At 42.1% G+C, this 23,259-nt stretch overlaps 1 protein-coding gene across 1 annotated transcript in view; it reads left to right on the top strand.

The window, feature by feature from the left end:
- tln2a (talin 2a) overlaps nt 1-23,259 on the top strand; it is a 414,558-nt gene that overhangs the window by 152,057 nt on the left and 239,242 nt on the right. The window contains 1 exon segment of the mRNA XM_034187248.1: nt 14,007-14,054. The gene's annotated coding sequence lies outside the window, so the exon portion shown is untranslated.

Genomic DNA, 23,259 nt, shown 5'->3' with positions numbered 1-23,259 from the left:
GAAAAAGTTATAAAGTCCTTCGTGTGGAGCAGGGACACTGTATGCGTGCTGGATGACGTGCTTGTCAATATTTACATGTAGCACTTCAGGTTAAGCATTTGCGGTACGTATTTAATTAAAAGTTTAAAAATCTTTCTAACATCTTTCTGTGTAAATATCTCATGCTACAACATGGAGACCCGTGGCTTATTTATGTACATTTTTTTTTAATTGGTGGGTGTGGCTAATGGCCCAGTCATAGGGCACTTAACGAAGGGGAACGGAGCCCTGACCAAAAAAGAAATCTGGACTTTCGCTGACTTTCGTTGGCTTCGTTCATGCAGTTGGAACTTCGTCAGGATTTTTAAACTGTTGAAAAATTTGAACGAAGGGTAACGAAAACCTCAATTCATCTGTGTTTCGTTTTGCTGTCCTTCTTGATGTTTGTGTAGTTTTTGTAACGTTATTGTTTAATTTGGCTTCGTTGGAGCAGCTGAATGTTTTCACACCGTGCAGAAGCCGGTTTTTGAGCACTGAGGCTGCTGCTGCGTTCATGTACCGTCGGAAATTACAAGGGCAAACTCAGCCTGTTTGCTTGGATTTTTTTTTTTTTATCTGGGTGGGGGGTCAGCTTCAATGGGCTCAGGCACCTTACATAGGCCAGAATTAATCTTTTGTGTGGATATAATTAATTATTTTGCCACAAGCAACTGCTGAATTTGAAACAACAAAAACGTTGTGTAATTTCCGACGGTACTTGAATGCAGCATTAGCAGCAGCTCCTACGTGCTGTTATCATTTTGTATTAAATATAACAATATGAGTGTAGGAATGACAATCCAGTCCTTCTGTACATGTGGCAACGGGCAGATGAATCAAAATGATGATTATAAAGAGCTGTTCTGGAAGGCAGAATTCACGTTGTGGATCAGTGATCAGCTGGTGGAATAACTGCACATGTGAGTCAATGCGCGCGTTCACACGTACTGATTAATTTACTGCTCTGATATATTCAATCGTCTTTACACTTATATTTATTCCCCCTTTTGACAGTTTTCTGTTATAAATCAATATATATGGCTTAGCAACATAATACAGTGATACAGCAGTGACCACAGCACACCAGAGTTTTTTTTTTTTAATTGGAGCCAGACGGAGCACGCAGCGTGTTGTCAGACAGTCTTGATTCTGATGATGGAGATGATCCCTCTTTTGTTCTGGATGAGGAACCAAAGCAGGTGGACCCACTGACGTGCACACAGATCTCCACAACTTCTGTTTGCAGTTTCTCCAGGACTCAGGCGATATGAGCTCCGTCCCAGTGCTGAGTTCTGGAACTCATGCAGACACACACTGCTCCAGCTATGGCTCCAGGCGCGTTTCATTTAAAGCGTCGAGATCGTTAGCATTGGGTTTTTTTTAAGTTCCTCTTTCGTCCCTTTTACGCTCTTGCTTCGCAGGCTGTTTGGTGAGAAAGCTCTTTCGTCCACCTTTTCTCAATGAATTGTGAATTTTTTTACTTTTTCCCTTTGTTCAGGAATTGTCGTGTGACTGGGCCATAATATTCAGGTGCACTCCATAGTCCAGAAATTACGGCAAACGCACGCAACATGAACTCACCCGTGCACAGCCCTGTACCGAACCGAACGTCCCATACCAAAACAGTTCAATATAAATACATGTATCGTTACACCCTTAGTAACTTGTGTGTGTGTGTGTGTTTTTGTTTTTTTTTGTTTTTTTTACAAATAAAGGTCAAAGTCACCGATGTGGTCAGAAAGCTCCTTGGTGGCAAGGCTCCTGGGGTGGACGACATCCGTCCTGAGTACCTTAGGTCTCTGGATGTTGTCGGACTGTCCTGGCTGACACGTCTCTACAACATTGCGTGGCGGTCGGGGACTGTACCCCTGGATTGGCAGACCGGGGTGGTGGTCCCTCTGTTTAAGAAGGGGGACCGGAGGGTGTGTTCCAACTACAGGGGGATCACACTCCTCAGCCTCCCCGGTAAGGTCTATTCCAGGGTGCTGGAGAGGAGAATTTGACCGATAGCCGAACCTCGGATTCAGGAGGAGCAGTGTGGTTTTCATCCCAGTCGCGGCACACTGGACCAGCTCTGCACCCTCCATCGGGTGTTCGAGGGTTCATGGGAGTTTGCCCAACCAGTCCACATGTACTTTGTGAATCTGGAGAAGGTGTTTTACCGTGTCTCTCGAGGCATCCTGTGGGGGGTGCTCCAGGAGTATGGGGTCCGGAGTCCTTTGCTAAGGGCTATCCGGTCCCTGTACGACCGCAGCAGGAGCTTGGTTCGCATTGCCGGTAGTAAGTCAAACCTGTTTCCAGTGCACGTTGGCTTCCGCCAGGGCCTCCCTTTGTCACCGGTTCTGTTCATTACCTTTATGGACAGAATTTCTAGGTGCAGCCAGGGTGTAGAGGGGGTCTGGTTTGGGAACCACAGAATCTCATCTCTGCTGTTTGCGGATGATGTGGTCCTGTTGGCTTCCTCAAACCAGGACCTTCAGCGTGCACTGGGGCAGTTTGCAGCCGAGTGTGAAGCGTCTGGGATGAAGATCAGCACCTCCAAATCCGAGGCCATGGTTCTCGACCGGAAAAAGGTGCCTTGCCCTCTTCAGGTTGGAGGGGTGTCCTTGCCTCAGCTGGAGGAGTTTAAGTATCTCGGGGTCTTGTTCACAAGTGAGGGACGGATGGAGCGTGAGATCGATAGACGGATCGGTGCAGCGTCTGCAGTGATGCGGTCGCTGTATCGGACCGTCGTGGTGAAGAGAGAGCTGAGCAGGGGGGCAAAGCTCTCGATTTACCGATCGATCTACGTTCCGACCCTCACCTATGGTCATGAGATTTGGCTCATGACCGAAAGAACAAGATCGTGAGTACTAGTGGCCGATATGAGTTTCCTCCGCAGGGTGGCTGGGCGCTCCCTTAGAGATAGGGTGAGGAGCTCTGTCGCTCTGTCAAGCCGCTGCTCCTCCACGTCAAAAGGAGCCAGCTGAGGTGGCTCAGGCATCTTTTCCGGATGCCCCTGGACGCCTCGCTGGAGAGGTGTTCCGGGCATGTCCCATTGGGAGGAGGCCCCGGGGAAGACCCAGATCACGCTGTAGGGACTACGTCTCTCAGCTGGCTTGGGAATGCTTCGGGGTTCCCCCGGAGGAGCTGGGGGAGGTGTGTGTGGATCGGGAGGTCTCGGCGGCTTTGCTTGAGCTGCTGCCCCCGTGACCTGACCTAGGATAAGTGGAAGAAAATGGATGGATGGATGGATGTGTATTTATAAATGTCATTTTTTTTATTTGGAGAAAAAAGGCATTTGCAAAACTGAAGATTCTGTTTGTGAAGTGTGATTTTGCATTTGTGGATCACTGATCACACGCATTCATTGCTTTGCTCACAATATTGAGATTTTCTGAGCTCAGAACTGCATTTGAGAGTCACAAATATGTTGGTCTAGTCACACTCCCATCCAGTAGATGGCAGTGTTCTATGCATTTTGACGAGGTGGGGTGGGTGAATTGATGAGAATAGACTCATTTCCCATTATGCCTTTTGGCACGTGTGTTGGTTAACGCTCAAACCTTCAGAATTAGTGCATTACTTTAAAAGATATGTGTGATATTCTCACTTTATAAAAATGACAGAGTTGCTGTTAATGTCAATAAATAAAACCATGAGTGTAAAGTGCCTTGTGTTTGATGTCTCCTGGCTTGTCTGTATTGTTGAGTGTGAAAAATAACTAACACTTGTTTGCAGCAGCCAGCAGGGTGCACAAAGATAAAAGCTCTGGCTCCTTCATTTTTTTTTTTTTTTTTTTGTGGTTTATCGGTTTTGCGTTATAAAAGTTAACTTTTCAATTAATGGAATAGCAGTTATTGAAGCTAACCTTCCAGTTAGCTGTCCAAACCACTGGGTGTCACCCACAGCTGAAGGTCAACTTTAGCCGGTCACAATACACTTGGCTGTGTAAACAAGCCATCTCAACTCATCTTTCCTCTGTTTTTTTGCCATTTTTTTTCCACTATTACACCATAGGTAAGGTTAGACATAGTAAAATAACTTTTTTTAAAAAACCGTGTTACTAAAACATTATTAATTTCGTTAAGGAAACCACTACCACAAAAAAAAGCAGCGTACACAACATTCAATAAAGTTACTGTCGAACAATACCACAACACGTAGGATTAGAAATAGCACTAAAACATTACTCATTTTCCTATCGAAGCCGTGAGGGGGACCACGAAAACAAAAGAGTGAGACCAGGCTTGGTTTTTTTTTTTCATAATCACACAGCAGCGTACACAATATTCACTAAAGATAATGATGAACGTTATCACTAAATACTATTATAAATATGCAAGTCTGTAATCCTCAATTAACTTAAGTCCTGGGTGTACTTACACGTGTGGTCAACCTCCAGTTAACTGCTGTGTGCAAGCACCCAAAAATGGCAACTTTCTCCTTGGAATTCAGCTCTAGAAAGATGCTTGATATGTTCGCTTATTCAGCTGTCGGGTTCAGCCGTGATGAGTTTATCTCAAAGCTTGTCTGACACTTTGCCGTATGTACGTTGTTTCTTGTGTAAATAATCCTGGATGCACTGCGCATAGGGCTGGGTATCAATCAAAAATTTTTGATACCGGTACCAATACCGATATCTTCAATTCGATACTAGCTCTGAATGATACTTTTTTCTATACCAATTTTATAAGATCAGTTCTAACAAAAAGAAAATTAAATTACACATAGTAAAAAATCTTCTTATTTATCGTTTTATTTTTCAGCTTTGGTAATTTTCCACTCCAAGCAGTTTTCTTACAGAAAAATAAGCAACAAATAATTTCCAGTGCAAAAGAACACTTGAAAACACTGTAGTTTTTGTCAAAAGCATTTCCTTTTAGACATTTTTGCATGAATGTATCTTCATACCGCTGAGCTGAGTAACATTTTGGTCTATTGTAGTTTGTTGTCTCTATTGTAACATTTGGAAAGAGGTGTTGTTTGATTTTAAAATGGCGATTCACTTTGAAGTTAATAATTATTAATGACTTGCAAGAGACCTGTGCAGCATTTGGAGCTGTTTGAATGGAGGACGATTCTCATTTCTTTTTCACAAGACTGGAGACCCAGTAAGTGACTTTAATCCTCACAAAAATGACTCATGATTGACATATTTTAATGGCTCTGAGAGGGGTTATGAAGCGGATTGGCTGCTTCTGAAAGGCAACAAAGCAAAGAACCGAAGCAGCGGGTCAGAACAGTGCTTCATTGCTTCAAGCTTCAAAACGATGCATGTATTAAGTTGCAGTTGAAGTGGAGTCTGGTGGTGCAGATTTTGAATCAGGCTGCTCGTGCTCTGTAACATCCACAGGCGGACCTGAATGCTGAGAGGAGAATGGCCGTGGACCGCTCTTCCTGCACATGATCAATTTCTGGGTACCGAAACTTGTCACCAAAAGATGGGGCATGTTTTGATACTCGGTACTACTGAAGCATTTCATTAGGTGCCACGAAAGAACCGAAGTTTGGTACCCAGCACTAACTGCGTATGACCGACAGCGTGGCGATGGGGGAGTGGCCGGGTTACAAGTAGCAAACTAGCATATTGGATTGGCGAATTCTCTGTCTCACTGTCGCACTTTGACAGGTGATTGTGAAAACCATAACTGCCAGGAGGAACAATGGTACAGCCAGATGTATGCTGCCGGTGTCGTGAGGATGTAGTGCAGGTGAGTTATGACAACAATTGACCTTGACCATAAGATGACCTAGTTTTATGGTTTTGAAAATCATAGAACATGACAACACTAAAATCCTGAAAGGTGCATGGTGTTTAGAGGAGCGTGTAGTACTGACCACCCATCTCACTATTATCCACCATCACACAACGCCACGTGGTTGCTGGCACTCATGAGAGTGTGACGAGTGTTTCAAAATGCTCACCACTCAACGCCACTCTTCATGTGGTTGTCTCTTTACACGCCAATAATTCCACACACACACGCCTTCTGTGTGACAGGCTGGAAAAGCACCAGGTTGATCAGAATCTTCATATCTCTGATTAAAAGCTCAGTAAACTGATGAAGCTGATAAAACATTCCCAGGAAGCATCAGATGACGCGCTGCGCTACATTAGACGCCACTGAAGTCTGTGCACACTTAGTAGTCATGACCAGTGTTGCCACAGTTACTTTGAAAAAGTAATCCAATTACTGATTACTACTTGAAAAAGTAACTTAGTTACTTTACTGATTACTCAATTGGAAAAGTAACTAAGTTAGATTACTAGTTACTTTTTTAGTTACTTTTCCCAGCTGCTGACAACAACCCTCTGCCACCTCAACATGACAATGATACCTGTTTTGCCAAAACTCACTTTATAGTCACCCTTTCTTGACTTCAATGAAAATAAATACTTGTTTTATAAAAAGTAAAATAAAGACCTCTTTGTTGACCTCATATTTAACTGTTGACAGCACTGTAACAGTAAAACTTGCAGTTTCTAACCTACATTGTTTATAAATGTAACTATTAAATTCATTCTAACATTTTTCTAACATTTAAATTCTCTCTAAACATTTTACTTGTCGAAATTATTATTATTTTAAGTAGTATTAGTAGTTGTAGTAAAAAGGCTTCAAAACTGGATCTTTAATCTAGGGGTGTTGTAGGGGGGGCTACATCCTTGCCCCACGCCCCCATTCCATCTGGATTCGCCCCTACTTTGGCGTTTGAGCACAAAGAATGGATAACATTTATTTATGCAGAAAACATGACCAGATTTACAGTTAAGAAAGTTTTATTGTGTTTTCACATCATGTGGTCCTCAGAAAGAGAGTTTAGGTGCATTTGAGTGGAAAATAATGTTAGTTGTTGACACGTCGCGGAGGATCAGCTGTTTTTAGCAGCAGATACGGAGCGGCTCGGAGAAAAAAAGCATAAAAATGTCTTTGTAAAGCTCAGTGCAGGTGTGCTGCTGTCACTGCACTTTAAGAGGTGAGGAAGAGTCGTAGCTGCTGCAGAAAACCGCGGATGAAAAGCTCACAGCTCGCTTAAAGTGGGCAGTTCAGTCGAACCCCGACCCCCTGCCCACGGACCAAGTTTAATGCTGCTATCGACCCACAATGTAAAAATAATAGTAACGCACAGTGACATGGAGAAGTAACTTTAATCTGATTACTGATTTGGAAAGATTAACGCGTTAGATTACTCGTTACTAAAAAAAAAGTGGTCAGATTAGAGTAACGCGTTACTAAGTAACGCATTACCGGCATCACTGGTCATGACGCGCACATGCATGCAGTGGTTACGTGCAGGCGTGTGTGTGGTGAGTGTAGCATGGCAGTGGTTGCTACTGACACGCCACACACACCCCTTGTCTTTTAATTGGTTTTGATTGTGCACAGCAAGTGTGATATGACTTTATTTAACATGTGCAACTCTTGGTTTGATGTCACAGCACTTTAAACTGTGTGTTTACCCCCCCCCCCCAAAAAAAAAAAAAACCCCAAAAAAACAAATGTGGGGGTAAGTGGGTCAAACATGCACAGTGCTCCAAGTTATGAACCATGGACTGAAAGGATTTCATGAAAATTGCTCCTGCGATTTGGCAGAATGGACTTTTATGAGCTCTTGGGGGTTTTGGTTTGAGGAGGGGTTTCATGGTTTGGTTAAGTGATCTTCTAATTGTCCACCATCAGCACGTAACGTGCCCATGTCGAAGCTCTGCACAGCGCAGCTCCAGTGTTCTCTTTCAGTCGTGGGTCTTGGCAGACATTCATTGTCTTTTTCACCTCAGTGGAACGTGGAAACGAAGTCACTCAGTTGCATCCTGGTAGAATCCCAAAACCTTTTTGTGATTCTTGAGAATAATCACATTAATGTTGCTCTTGAGACTGATTTGTTGTTGTTGCTGTGAGAACCTGATGAATAAACATGTACATGGCTCAGGATAAGCGTCAAGGTTGGTTAGTGGAACAGTCCTGTGTGCGACTTCATCAGAATGCAGCTGCTCAGATTGTCTGTCCGGCCACAGTACAGTGTTTGAGCGGCTCATTAGATGGATTAAGATTCTGCAGCAAATACCAAATTACAGTGTTGCTTTGTGACAGCAAATCACTTTGTGTGTAGTTTGGCGTCTGTACTGTGTACTGAGTATGTGGGTGTTGGATTAACTGCAGCACTTTTAGATTTTACAGAGGATGTGAAGCCGTGCACAACAGCGAGCGTGCATTTTGTAGCTTTTCCTTGTCGCGGTCCACCTTGTCGGCTTGTTATGCATCAGTCTACGGCCTGTCAGCCGTCTCATTACCTGTGGCTGTGTGACTGTACGCTGGTCAGATGTAATAACTCACTGCCAGATGTGACATATTCTGTTATTTGTGTTCGGACTGCAACAAAAAACAAACAAAATATACTGAATTGATTGCAATGCACGGCACAGTGTTGATTGTTTCATTCCGTCGTTTTCTGTGTCACATAATGCGTTTCCCAGAGTTGTTTGTTTTAAGTGTACTATAGCTTAATCTTTTCACATGACACAGCGGTGACCTGATTCAGCAGGAATGTCAGAGTGCAGTGTGCAGGCCAAGCAGCGTTGTTACAGCACCACTAATGCAGCCTAATTAGCTGTCGAGGCTTTTCTGTGTTTGAAAGTATGTTGTCCTTAATGTCATAGTCTGGCAGCACCGATATTTCCAACCCATCAGAGAAATGAGCTGCATATTCAATTTTGTCAGATAGTATGAACTAAGGATGGTTCTGGTCATGATTTTTGCTAAACACATTCCAGTTTCAGCACTTTATTATTGAGTTTTTGCCAATACCAAGATTGATGTATTTTCTAACACTAGATAAATCACAGTGGATATTTGGCTTCAGGGAATAACAAAGACAGTAATTGGAAGTGGAGTAGGTGGCTCTGGGATAGGCGTTTGATTCCCAGTATATAGACCAAGGTTCAGTTCTCCTGTTGTCATATCCAGGCCAGCGTAGGCACATTTATAGATTTACAGTCAGCTGTTTTTTCCAGTTGCACTTTTTTCTGGAACAGCCAGCGTTCAAAATACATCCAATAAGTGTAAAGCAGACTAGCTGAACTAAGTAAATATAAGTCCCTTCATCATCTCCCTTGTTTCCACTCCGGGTCACCACAACTAAGTAACAAATACTAAATACATACCTTGCAACACAACCGCATCCCATTGATTTAATTTCTCCTGAAGCGGCACACAGTAATCGCGAAGAATATTGTCTATCAGTTGCTTCACAGGACTTCATAACCTTACACATGTTAAAGTTCCACATGAGTGTCATTAAACATCTTATTACCAGTGTCCCTTTTGCAGCTTTTGTTCCTTTTTGTCCAGCCACAGTCAATAAGCCTGAAAACATAGACGTCACTAATGGCCCCTTCACACATAACACAAAGTTGGGCAAAAGAAGCAGAATCCAGCCAAAAAAAGTGTCAAAACGAATTGGGCAACCGTGAAAAATTCCACTTGCTGTTGGGAGGGACACACGGTCGAACAGGCGTGAATGATACCGCTGTGTCAATTTTGTGCACGGTCTTGCGCATGCACAAACACAGTGTGACCACATGGAACGTGACACCACATTGCACTCCCTAGCAATGGAGCAATTAGATGCTGGACATATGTACATAACTCAACAAATATACACGGTGGAAGGTTCATTGGCCTGGCCGGCCGGCTCTAGTTGTAAAAAGGATGGCTGCACATCTTCCTCCCTGTTCTTTTTGTTCTGATGAAAGTGAATGTCATTATACTTCTTTCTGCAGGTGAATATTTTGATGATCTACATTTCAGATTTCTTTAAACAGACCAATAAACACTGAATGCAGTTTTTCTATTGGTATTGATCAGTCTTGTCAGAGTCATGTAAAGCTTTGGAATAACATTTTTGAATTTCATGGTTTCTTGTAGGAAACAAGGGGTCAAGCCCATCACAGACTTAGATGATGCAACAAGAGAACTTCTGCTTTGCAGAACAGGCACATCACACAACATCACACTCATCATGCAGGTGGATATAAGCCTAGTAACCGTGGAAACCTTATGGAATCCCCCTGGCAGATCAGATCTATGTGCAAGCATTCTGGTGTGTGCCATGAATCATATGAATGCAGCGTGTGCGCACAATTAAAATGAAATTGTCATTTCAGCACTAGAAATACATTTGCGAGTGCACAAATTAGCCATAATTGGATGCTTAAATTAGATATCAATACCTTCAAAATGGAATCAGTTTGAAGAGTTTTATTTACTGCCCGTATGAGCTTTTCTTCTAACAAAATTCAACCACAAAATGTTTTTTTCAGATTTCAGAGGTTTCTACCACAATAACTGTTTACCACAGATATGGCAAATTTACATATTTCATAGCCATTATAGCTGGTATTAAGGAGCCAAGAAATGGAAAGGCTTCTTTGAGTGTAATGGTATGCTTCAGTGTCTCAAACATGGATGCTCGCAATAGTCAATGTAATATTTTCCATAGTTTGAGCATACATAAACTTCACAGTTTAGTGTCAATGTCTGTTGTTTGACTATAGTCCAAGTCTGGGTGTCCATGACAGCTGCCACAGAAAATTTCAGGCCTCTAAGTCCATTATTTGCTGAGATATTCTACCTTGAACATGGCTCCAGAAATGACTGCCATAATTTTTGCCTAAAAATAGGGCAGACCCCATGCACACTAAATTGGCCATATCTCAGAAACTACTTGGCCTACAGGCCTCAAACTTCAGATTTGTTGTTCTGAATAGTCTGGGAGTCTTTGATTAAAATTTGAAGAAAATCTGAGGCAAAGTGCGTGAGGCCCTCTTTGAATTGACATGGAATGACCCTCCTCCTTCGTGCACCATTCTGCCTCAGTTGTGTTATTTGTGAAGGGGCCCTAACAGCTGGCTATGCTAACTGTCATGTCCCCACTACAGCTGTCCCGTTGAGATTGCTAACGCTGTGTCTCTTCCTCTGCAAGTCTTTGTGGTCAGTCTCTTGCAAAATCAAATAAAGTTGCATGGCTTTCTTGTAGACACATATAAAATGTGTTCGTCAAGCACTGTAAACAATGGGACAGGGATTTTGTCTGACCTCACCCATGTGAAGCACCAAGGGGCAACTGTGATTTGGCGCTTTATAAATAAATATATTTTATTGAATTGACTGGGGGGGGGACACAAAAAACCCAGATGTTGACAAAGCAGTGCATTTTGGATTGATTTTTGTGCTAGGTAGATTTTGAGGTGTGTCTTCTGGCCCCCTGCTCTTGGATAGGACACTTCATCTGTCTCATCCCGGTCTATTCAGGTGGAAATGGGTTGTCGACTCTAATCCACTTCACATTACAATGTATGGGGATAAACACCAGCCTCATAGTCCTCAGAGCATGTAGGACCCCTGTCACACCTTAACGATTTAGCCAGCTTATGCCAACCATATTAAAAATGCTGGGGTATGTCTAATAAGTTATGGGTAACTTTTGTATAAGTTAAGAGCATGATATATGTCATAATACGCCGAGTACCTCGAAAAATTTTGTGCGTGCACAATATTTTCAACGTATGCCAGCGTATGACTTATACTATGCTGGCATGGTGCATAAAGACAAAAGCCCTGACTCGTTCTTCCATGCAGCTTGCCACAATGTATAATATAGAGATAAACTGTGTCTTCTATTGACAATGATGACAGCGTTTGGGGTTTTATCTATTTATTTTTTGTGTGTTTGTTTTGGGTTTGTGATTGCCTTTGAATTTACTCAGAAGCCCCTGCCGTGCTTAAACTCGAAACTGGCTTATCAGTAGCTGACAGTGTACCAAGTCAATACTAAAAGATAGCGGTTAGCTGTAACGTCTGCTCAGTTTTTTAGCAATTTATCAGTTTAGCATTATAAAAGTTAACTTTTCAGTTAACGGAGTAGCGGTTATGTAAGCTTACTTTTTGGTGAGCTGTTCCCACCACTGGTTGACATAGAGAAAGATCCCACGAGGAGCATGTTTGCTCTTTTAAGAAAGTGCTGAGATGAGGAGGTAGAATTAAGTGTTTTAGTGCTTTTCTCCCAGAAACTAGCTAAAGCTAGTCACAGTGTGTACAGGCTATGTAAAAAAACAAACCCTATAATGGGAATAAAAATGATGTGCACAAGCCCAAACAGAAAGCAAGGGCCTGCGATTCATTTTCTATCAATACAACGGTTGCTCTGCTGGTTACAATGTTTACATTTTGCCTGTTTATTTATTGCTAAGATTTCTACCTCTGATACTTAAGAGTTTTAATTATGTAAATATACAAGGTCCTTTTTGATCCATGTTTACTTTTTCTGTCTCTGTTATGTACCTCTACAAATATTTACTGCCTAAATAACTTGTAGTTGTAGTTACATTTTTATTGAATGATTTTAATAATTTACAAGGCATGCTAAGTTGTATTGCTTTGGTAGGTACGGTGCATCTGGAAAGTATTCACAGCACTTTACTTTTCTCCAATTTGTTGTGTTACAAACTTTTTACAAAATGGAGTAAATTATTTTTTTCCATCAGGTTAAATGCACCGACGCTCACCATCCCATACTTTTTACCTTATTTTAAACCCACAGTTTCTAATCTTGGTGTAAAGCTTGACAGTGATTTTAAACTGGGCAGTGATTTAAATTATCATCTGAGGCTTTTATCCATGATTAAACCTGTTCTATCTTTTAGTGATTTTGAATGAGTGATTCATGCTTTTATTTCCACACGTTTGGACTACTGCAATGCACTTTATTCCGGTGTTAACTAGGCTTCCCTGGCACGCTTGCAGTTGGTCCAGAACGCTGCTGCTCGCCTTTTAACGGGCATTAGAAAACATGAACATATCACACCGATCCTTGCTTCTCTTCAGTCCATTTTAGAATACATTTTAAAATTTTGTTTGTTTTTAAAGCACAGCATCAGCTCCACAATATACGAGGTCTATTAGAAAAGAAACCGACCTTTTTATTTTTTTCAAAAACTATATGGATTTGAATCACGTGCGATTACGTCAGACAAGCTTGAACCCTCGTGCGCATGCGTGAGTTTTTTCACGCCTGTCGGTTGCGTCATTCGCCTGTGGGCAGGCTTTGAGTGAGCACTGGTCCACCCCTCCCATCGGAATTCCTTTGTCTGAGAACTTCCTGAGAGACTGGCGCTTTGCTTGATCAAAATTTTTTCAGAAACTGTATGGCACATCCAAGTGGACACCATTCGAGAAATTCAGACAGTTTTCTGTGAAAATTTAAACGGCTGAGAGATTAAGGAGTGTTACTATCGCTTTAAGGACAGCCCACGGCGCCCCGAGCCGCCGTCGTCAGCCTGTTTCGAGCTGAAAACTTCCAAATTTAAGCCTCTGTTGACCCAGGATGTCGTGAGAGCAGAAAAGTTTCAGAAGAGGTCGGGATCAGCAGTTTATCCGGACATTCCACTGTTAAAGGAGATTTTGTAATGAAATGGACCAGTGCTCACTCAAAGCCTGCCCACAGGCGAATGACGCAACTGACAGGCGTGAAAAAACTCACGCATGCGCACGAGGGTTCAAGCTTGTCTGACGCAATCACACGCGATTCAAATCCATATAGTTTTTGAAAAAAATAATAAGGTCGGATACTTTTCTAATATACCTTGTATTTCAGATCTTTTACATGATTACACTCCCTCACGATCTCTTAGGTCAGTTGATCAGCTCCTCCTCGTTGTCCCTAAGAACAATTTCAAAACACGAGGAGATCGAGCCTTTTCTGTGGCGGCATTATGGGGTGTTGTGAGTAGAATTTTGAGGGAAAACATGAATTTCATTCATTTTGGAATAAGGCTATAACAACAAAATGTTGGGAATGTGTGAATATTTTCTAGATGCACTGTATTTTTGTGTGTGTGTGTGTGTGTGGGCAGCTATACTTTCCATTTTTATTGACAAGTAAATCGCCATTTCAGTATGTTGTGTTTATAGTGTATTTTTCTAATAATCTGCAACTTGTTTTTTCAGCTGTGAAGATCAGCAGACATCTTAGGCTGCATTTCTCTCAGCAGTGAGGTAAGACTTATACAGTAATAATGTAGAAAATTGATGGCATATAATATTGGATGGCTAAAATGTCTGTATTTCAGTTATAATGGCTGGAAAATGTCTCCAGGCAGTGGGTTTCATTGTTAAACTTCATTTTGTTTTATTGTGCCAGCTTTGAGCAATTTTTCTATTAATACCAAAATCTGTCTTTAAGACATTCAGGCACTTAAAATGGCAAACTATCAGATTTATAGCACACCAAAATTTCTCATTTTGGCTGGATACCGATTCGTATCGAATTGGGAACAGGGGTGAATCGTATCGTATCATCGTGTATCATCATGTATCGCAAGAAGTATCGTATCGCTGGTAGTGTATCGAGATGTGTATCAAATCTTTGTCAGTGATGAGATTCACATCCCTAATGTACATGCTACGCTTGCCATGGTATAGTTTTGTGTTCTCAGGTGCCAGCAGTCAGATTGGTATCAAAATAAATATCTGTGTGAGGGTTGTAGCTCGAACCATTTTAGTGCCGGGTAAATTACGGGATTGTGGCTCATGGCCGGGGGTGCAGGGGCCCCCGGCGTGGGTCCTGGGGGCACAGCCCCCTGAAGCTATAGGGTTTTATACCTGTAAAATGTTATTGGCAAGCCCTATTTTAAACAATTTTGAGTGGTTTCAGATGCATTGAAAGCAAGGATAATAGACAAAAAAAAAAAAAAGACATTCTTGTTTTGGTCAAAGTCTAAGTTAATAAAATAAATAAGATAAGGTTAAAAACACATTCATATTTGATGGGCATATAGCATTTGCTCTATTCGTCTTCTTCTTTAATCCAGTGAAGCAGGCAGTTTTCTTTCATGAGTTTTCCAACATGTTTGAGTGGGATTGCATTACATAAAAAAACATCAACAACAACAAAAACAATATAACCACTAATTGTCTTGTTTTAACAGGAGGTGAATGAGGCTCTTCTTCCTCCTCCTCCTCCCTTCTCTCTCTCATGCACGCTCTCTCCCGCCCCTCTCCCCTCCTCCTCCTCCCCCTCCTGCTCGCTCTCACCATTCCTCTGAGCTTTTTGGAAACAGGAGCCTTTAAACTGTAAAATAAACCTTCAACTTCTGAATGTGTCAACATCTACTGACACTCTGAATGTTGAATATTTTAAAGAAACATTTTAATGGAGTTTTATTCCTTTAAGTCAGAGCAGAGAGAGACGCACAGTGTCTCCGTTCTGATCTGTTTTAAGTGCTCAAAGTAGCTGACTGCTGATCTCTCTGCCATTTGTGGCTGAGATATGAAGAAAGGAGAAATATATTTAATTCTTTATTTGGTTGAAATTGCAAAATAAACAAAAGTATGACACTATAAGCTTGAAATACAATAGAATTGGTACATTTTTCAGCAACATTTCAGTTCATTTTTTGGAAAATCCGTGCCGGGCATGAGAGGAAATTTGCTGTGCTGGGTGGTACTGCCCAGTGCCACCCACCGTAGCTAGAACCCTGATCTATGTCCATACACACACACATCCTAGGAGGATTGATGAAGATATAACTGTTATGTACTTAAGCAATGTATGCATCCCATTGTTGTGAAGTCTTAAAGCATGAAACATACATACCTTAGCAAGAGAAAATGATGATGATTGATAACTATAGATGTTCTGCACTCTGAAATGGTGAATAAAGGTTTCCAAAAAAAAAAAAAATAGATGCCCCAGATACTTTAGAAAGAGCGCCCAACATGCCAAGTTCATGGTTAATTTGTTTGACACCATGCATTTCGGTGCAATACAGTAATTGGTGATGGAGTAATATCAAGAAATGTTTCTGAGATGATCCCTGCACCCCAGGCACCGTGGCAAGAATGCTCAGCTAGCTGGGTAATGTTCTGTCTGTGGCTAAGCAGGGATGAGAGTCACCCACCGATTGGTGGTTTGATGACTTTTGGGTTGGCAAGGTTAGACCTTACTTGAGTGAAGCGCCTTGCCTCTACTGGTGGTTGGCTCTCACTGCGGTATTGTATCACTTCCTGTTCCGGAGCACAGCAGTGTTTGCTGTATCTGTTAGCTGTTTAATCTGCGCAGTTAGATTGATCTAGTTACCTAGATAATGATTTGTTTCACAGTGTAATCTTCACGTGCCTTAACTAAAGCACTCCCTCTGCTTGAATCACCTCTAAATTATTTACACATTATTCACTTTGTGCGTGTTTAGGAATCCGCTAGCTTAGCGCAGCTACTAGCTCTTAGCCAGTTTAGCATGGCGGCTTCTCCTGTCTCTCCTGCACTTTTCTGCTCTGGGTGTGAAATGTTTAGTTATTCCTCGGCCTCCTTTAGCAGTAATGGTACTTGTAATAAGTGTAGCTTATTCGTAGCTTTGGAGGCCAGGCTGGGCGAATTGGAGACTCGGCTCCGCACCGTGGAAAATTCTACAGCTAGCCAGGCCCCTGTAGTCGGTGCGGACCAAGGTAGCTTAGCCGCCGTTAGTTTCCCTCTGGCAGATCCCGAGCAGCCGGGAAAGCAGGCCGACTGGGTGACTGTGAGGAGGAAGCGTAGCCCTAAACAGAAGCCTTGTGTACACCGCCAACCCGTTCACATTTCTAACCGTTTTTCCCCACTCGGCGACACACCCGCCGAGGATCAAACTCTGGTTATTGGCGACTCTGTTTTGAGAAATGTGAAGTTAGCGACACCAGCAACCATAGTCAATTGTCTTCCGGGGGCCAGAGCAGGCGACATCGAAGGAAATTTGAAACTGCTGGCTAAGGCTAAGCGTAAATTTGGTAAGATTGTAATTCACGTCGGCAGTAATGACACCCGGTTACGCCAATCGGAGGTCACTAAAATTAACATTGAATCGGTGTGTAACTTTGCAAAAACAATGTCGGACTCTGTAGTTTTCTCTGGGCCCCCCCCCAATCGGACCGGGAGTGACATGTTTAGCCGCATGTTCTCCTTGAATTGCTGGCTGTCTGAGTGGTGTCCAAAAAATGAGGTGGGCTTCATAGATAATTGGCAAAGCTTCTGGGGAAAACCTGGTCTTGTTAGGAGAGATGGCATCCATCCCACTTTGGATGGAGCAGCTCTCATTTCTAGAAATCTGGCCAATTTTCTTAAATCCTTCAAACCCTGACTATCCAGGGTTGGGACCAGGAAGCAGAGTTGTAGTCTTACACACCTCTCTGCAGCTTCTCTCCCTCTGCCATCCCCTCATTACCCCATCCCCGTAGAGACGGTGGCTGCTCCCAGACCACCAATAACCAGCAAAAATTTATTTAAGCATAAAAATTCAAAAAGAAAAAATAATATAGCACCTTCAACTGCACCACAGACTAAAACAGTTAAATGTGGTCTATTAAACATTAGGTCTCTCTCTTCTAAGTCCCTGTTAGTAAATGATATAATAATTGATCAACATATTGATTTATTCTGCCTTACAGAAACCTGGTTACAGCAGGATGAATATGTTAGTTTAAATGAGTCAACACCCCTGAGTCACACTAACTGCCAGAATGCTTGTAGCACAGGCCGAGGCAGAGGATTAGCAGCAATCTTCCATTCCAGCTTATTAATTAATCAAAAACCCAGACAGAGCTTTAATTCATTTGAAAGCTTGACTCTTAGTCTTGTCCATCCAAATTGGAAGTCCCAAAAAACAGTTTTATTTGTTATTATCTATCGTCCACCTGGTCGTTACTGTGAGTTTCTCTGTGAATTTTCAGACCTTTTGTCTGACTTAGTGCTTAGCTCAGATAAGATAATTATAGTGGGCGATTTTAACATCCACACAGATGCTGAGAATGACAGCCTCAACACTGCATTTAATCTATTATTAGACTCAATTGGCTTTGCTCAAAATGTAAATGAGTCCACCCACCACTTTAATCATATCTTAGATCTTGTTCTGACTTATGGTATGGAAATTGAAGACTTAACAGTATTCCCTGAAAACTCCCTTCTGTCTGATCATTTCTTAATAACATTTACATTTACTCTGATGGACTACCCAGCAGTGGGGAATAAGTTTCATTACACTAGAAGTCTTTCAGAAAGCGCTGTAACTAGGTTTAAGGATATGATTCCTTCTTTATGTTCTCTAATACCATATACCAACACAGTGCAGAGTAGCTACCTAAACTCTGTGTTGTGTGTTGGGGGGTGTGGCTGGATATTTTGGTGTTCTTTTCTTTTCTTTGCTCTCCAGGTGGCATGAGAACTGATTTGTCTGTGGAGAAGGTGCTGGCTGAAGAATCCTTCACCCTCATCAACATCATGTGCAGCACCTGTGAATGGTGCTCACATGCAACCTTAAAGACTTTCAGCTGAAGCAGATAATTGGATGGCGTTCTGCATTTAAGTCATGTGTGATTCAAGCAGAACTGCCGGGAACTCGACCTTGTGATGTTCGTTTGTGAGACGCTGAGGACCGCGCCTGGGTTTGACACATCGAGCCCGTGAAGCAAGGAAGGGTGAGGGACACATGCTGTCAGCACACATCAAAGGTGATTAAGTGTTTGACTAATTGTTGATAGTAACTTGGTATTTTGTTACGCAGTATACTTGAATTGTGATGAGGATTGTGCAGCTCGCTTCTCACTGCTGTGGCATGCGGACAAGTGGTCCTCCACCTGTTGTGAGAAGCTGCTCATTTGCATAAAGCTTAAAATACAGACCTGCATGTGTTGCTGATGGTGTGTGTTTTTTGAAGGATATTAGTTGTAACTGCTAACTTACCTCACCTCTTCTATGCTTCGCAGAGAGTCGGTTTGTCGTGTCCACCTGGGGGGTGTTTGGCGGTGGTAGTGGGTCCAGGAGCGCCGGGCTTCGATCCTTTTGGGCGCTGGAGAGCGTGCCAGCCTTCACTCCACCAGAAGGACGCTATTTCTGTTTTTACACTTTTTATGCACCAGCGGGTGAAATAAATATATTGTTTTTGGAACCGCTTTTCTGGTTATTTGTAGCGCTGGGTTCCGTCTGACGCAGGTCCGCTCCTCAACCCGCTTCGACACAGAACACTCTGTAAGTGAGATAGAGTATCTCGTCAGTAGTTTTACATCCTCATTGAAGACAACTTTGGATGCTGTAGCTCCTCTGAAAAAGAGAGCTTTAAATCAGAAGTGCCTGACTCCGTGGTATAACTCACAAACTCGCAGCTTAAAGCAGATAACCCATAAGTTGGAGAGGAAATGGCATCTCACTTAGAAGATCTTCACTTAGCCTGGAAAAAGAGTCTGTTGCTCTATAAAAAAGCCCTCCGTAAAGCTAGGACATCTTACTACTCATCACTAATTGAAGAAAATAAGAACAACCCCAGGTTTCTTTTCAGCACTGTAGCCAGGCTGACAAAGAGTCAGAGCTCTATTGAGCCGAGTATTCCTTTAACTTTAACTAGTAATGACTTCATGACTGACTTTGCTAATAAAATTTTAACTATTAGAGAAAAAATTACTCATAACCATCCCAAAGACATATCGTTATCTTTGGCTGCCTTCAGTGATGCTGGTATTTGGTTAGACTCTTTCTCTCAGATTGTTCTGTCTGAGTTTTCATTAGTTACTTCATCCAAACCATCAACATGTCTATTAGACCCCTTTCCTACCAGGCTGCTCAAGAAAGCCCTACCATTATTTAATGCTTCGATCTTAAATATGATCAATCTATCTTTATTAGTTGGCTATGTACCACAGGCTTTTAAGGTGGCAGTAATTAAACCATTACTTAAAAAGCCATCACTTGACCCAGCTATCTTAGCTAATTATAGGCCAATCTCACAACCTTCCTTTTCTCTCAAAAATTCTTGAAAGGGTAGTTGTAAAACAGCTAACTGATCATCTGCAGAGGAATGGTCTATTTGAAGAGTTTCAGTCAGGTTTTAGAATTTATCATAGTACAGAAACAGCATTAGTGAAGGTTACAAACAGACAGTGGACTCATCTCTGTGATTGTTCTGTTAGACCTCAGTGCTGCTTTTGATACTGTTGACCATAAAAGTTTATTACGGAGATTAGAGCATGCCATAGGTATTAAAGGCACTGCGCTGCGGTGGTTTGAATCATATTTATCTAATAGATTACAATTTGTTCATGTAAATGGGGAATCTTCTTCACAGACTAAGGTTAATTATGGAGTTCCACAAGGTTCTGTGCTAGGACCAATTTTATTCACTTTATACATGCTTCCCTTAGGCAGTATTATTAGACGGCATTGCTTAAATTTTCATTGTTACGCAGATGATACCCAGCTTTATCTATCCATGAAGCCAGAGGACACACACCAATTAGCTAAACTGCAGGATTGTCTTACAGACATAAAGACATGGATGACCTCTAATTTCCTGCTTTTAAACTCAGATAAAACTGAAGTTATTGTACTTGGCCCCACAAATCTTAGAAACATGGTGTCTAGCCAGATCCTTACTCTGGATGGCATTACCCTGACCTCTAGTAATACTGTGAGAAATCTTGGAGTCATTTTTGATCAGGATATGTCATTCAAAGCGCATATTAAACAAATATGTAGGACTGCTTTTTTGCATTTACGCAATATCTCTAAAATTAGAAAGGTCTTGTCTCAGAGTGATGCTGAAAAACTAATTCATGCATTTATTTCCTCTAGGCTGGACTATTGTAATTCATTCTTATCAGGTTGTCCTAAAAGTTCCCTGAAAAGCCTTCAGTTAATTCAAAATGCTGCAGCTAGAGTACTAACGGGGACTAGAAGGAGAGAGCATATCTCACCCATATTGGCCTCTCTTCATTGGCTTCCTGTTAATTCTAGAATAGAATTTAAAATTCTTCTTCTTACTTATAAGGTTTTGAATAATCAGGTCCCATCTTATCTTAGGGACCTCATAGTACCATATCACCCCAATAGAGCGCTTCGCTCTCAGACTGCAGGCTTACTTGTAGTTCCTAGGGTTTGTAAGAGTAGAATGGGAGGCAGAGCCTTCAGCTTTCAGGCTCCTCCTGTGGAACCAGCTCCCAATTCAGATCAGGGAGACAGACACCCTCTCTACTTTTAAGATTAGGCTTAAAACTTTCCTTTTTGCTAAAGCTTATAGTTAGGGCTGGATCAGGTGACCCTGAACCATCCCTTAGTTATGCTGCTATAGACCTAGACTGCTGGGGGGGTTCCCATGATGCACTGAGTGTTTCTTTCTCTTTTTGCTCTGTATGCACCACTCTGCATTTAATCATTAGTGATTGATCTCTGCTCCCCTCCACAGCATGTCTTTTTCCTGGTTCTCTCCCTCAGCCCCAACCAGTCCCAGCAGAAGACTGCCCCTCCCTGAGCCTGGTTCTGCTGGAGGTTTCTTCCTGTTAAAAGGGAGTTTTTCCTTTCCACTGTCGCCAAGTGCTTGCTCACGGGGTCGTTTTGACCGTTGGGGTTTTTACGTAATTATTGTATGGCCTTGCCTTACAATATAAAGCACCTTGGGGCAACTGTTTGTTGTGATTTGGTGCTATAACAAGACCAGGTTTTCCCCAGAAGCTTTTCCAATTATCTATGAAGCCCACCTCATTTTTTGGACACCACTCAGACATCCAGCAATTCAAGGAGAACATGCGGCTAAACATGTCACTCCCGGTCCGATTGGGGAGGGGCCCAAAGAAAACTACAGAGTCCGACATTGTTTTTGCAAAGTTACACACCAATTCAATGTTAATTTTAGTGACACACACACACACACACACACACACACACACACACACACACACACACACACACACACACACACACACACACACACAGAGAGAGAGAGAGAATGTTGTGTTCAAAGTAATGGCAATGTGTTTTAAAAAGTGATTAAAGCTCAAAATCGTAATAATAGCTTTTATTTTCATATACACAAATGCTTTGAGAACACTGCACATTCTATTCTACATCAAAACATGAAGAAACATTTAGCAAATTTATTACTTTCCAGAAAATGAAGAAAAATTTATATTAAGCCCCGGTCCCACCAAATAATGGATGACTATTGAGCCACACACCGTTTTTTTTTCTTCTTTTTTTTTTCTTTTTTTTTGCTGCGAGAGGGTTTATTCAACTATCGTGGGAGAATAGTGGTCTGAGAGGCTCTTAGAGGGATTATCTTCGGTTAACCAGGCTCCTCTGAGCGTGGTGCTAATTTCAAGATGTTCAAAATTTAGCAACAACAGCATGGGCAGTTTGTGTACAAGTTACTATGATGACTGAGGATTTTAGAGGCATGTGCATGATGAAGACGAGGCTGATAAAAGCCCATTATCTGAGTGCCTGGTGGCCACGTGGTCGTGAAAGCCTACTTTTGGACAGGCTCAGCCATCTTGCTCTCACAATTCCACCTGCTCTGTGCTCTGGACGCTGAATATAAAATAATTATTTTGTAGCGGATTAATCATTTTCTGTTAGAGCTTGGATGTTGCAAACCCCTCTAATCACTTCTACAATCACAGAAGACTGTTTCATCTGGACCTTTTTTTTCCCTCTGTCCTGCTCCATGATGAACATATTTTGGAACAGCTTAAAGGTAACTATTTGTCATGTTTTTATAGCTTGGTAAAACAGTTGCATGTTCATTCCTTGCTGTAAAAGTATGTTTATGACAGATTTAACATCTTGTTAATGGATCAAATGAGTCGCACTCTGTGCGCACTGACTGGCACCCAAGATGTGCATTTACGCAAAGCGCCAGCTCACAGAAGAGTGATTTTTCAGTTAATAACAAATGAACACAAAGTTAAAAGTTGGATCACGATGTGAAAGTGGCTGTGTGTTTAAAGCCACGGAAGAAATGACGCCAGTGAAGCCACGAGAAGGAGTGCAGAGCTGTCCAGGAACGCAGAACAAGAGCGCGCAAAAGAGCGATTTTGCAGACATGACACAAAGCTCAAAGTTCGATTACGGTGACTGTAAGCATGGAAGAAACAAATACATTTTTTTTTTTTTTTTTGGGAAGTGATCCACAGTTGCAGCAGCGGGTGTATATAATTAAAGCGGCCACCTCATGCTGGTGTCTTTTTTTGTGGTCACAGAGAGCTGGGTGAAGGCACAGAACTGCTGCATTTGACTCTGGAACACCGTTGAACAGCAGCCTGGTGCACACGGGCCAGTGTCGTGCCAAAGTATTTATCCCCGTCAGAACTTGTATCCCCTGGCACAGGAGCGTGCACTCACTCGGCGCAGCATCTTTTTTTGGACTGCATTTAAAAAATGTGACAACACCTTGAATGGATGCTGTGA

Source organism: Thalassophryne amazonica, chromosome 2 (genome assembly GCF_902500255.1).
Source record: "Thalassophryne amazonica chromosome 2, fThaAma1.1, whole genome shotgun sequence".
NCBI lineage: Eukaryota > Metazoa > Chordata > Actinopteri > Batrachoidiformes > Batrachoididae > Thalassophryne > Thalassophryne amazonica.
This window is presented reverse-complemented; position numbering and strand designations above follow the sequence as displayed.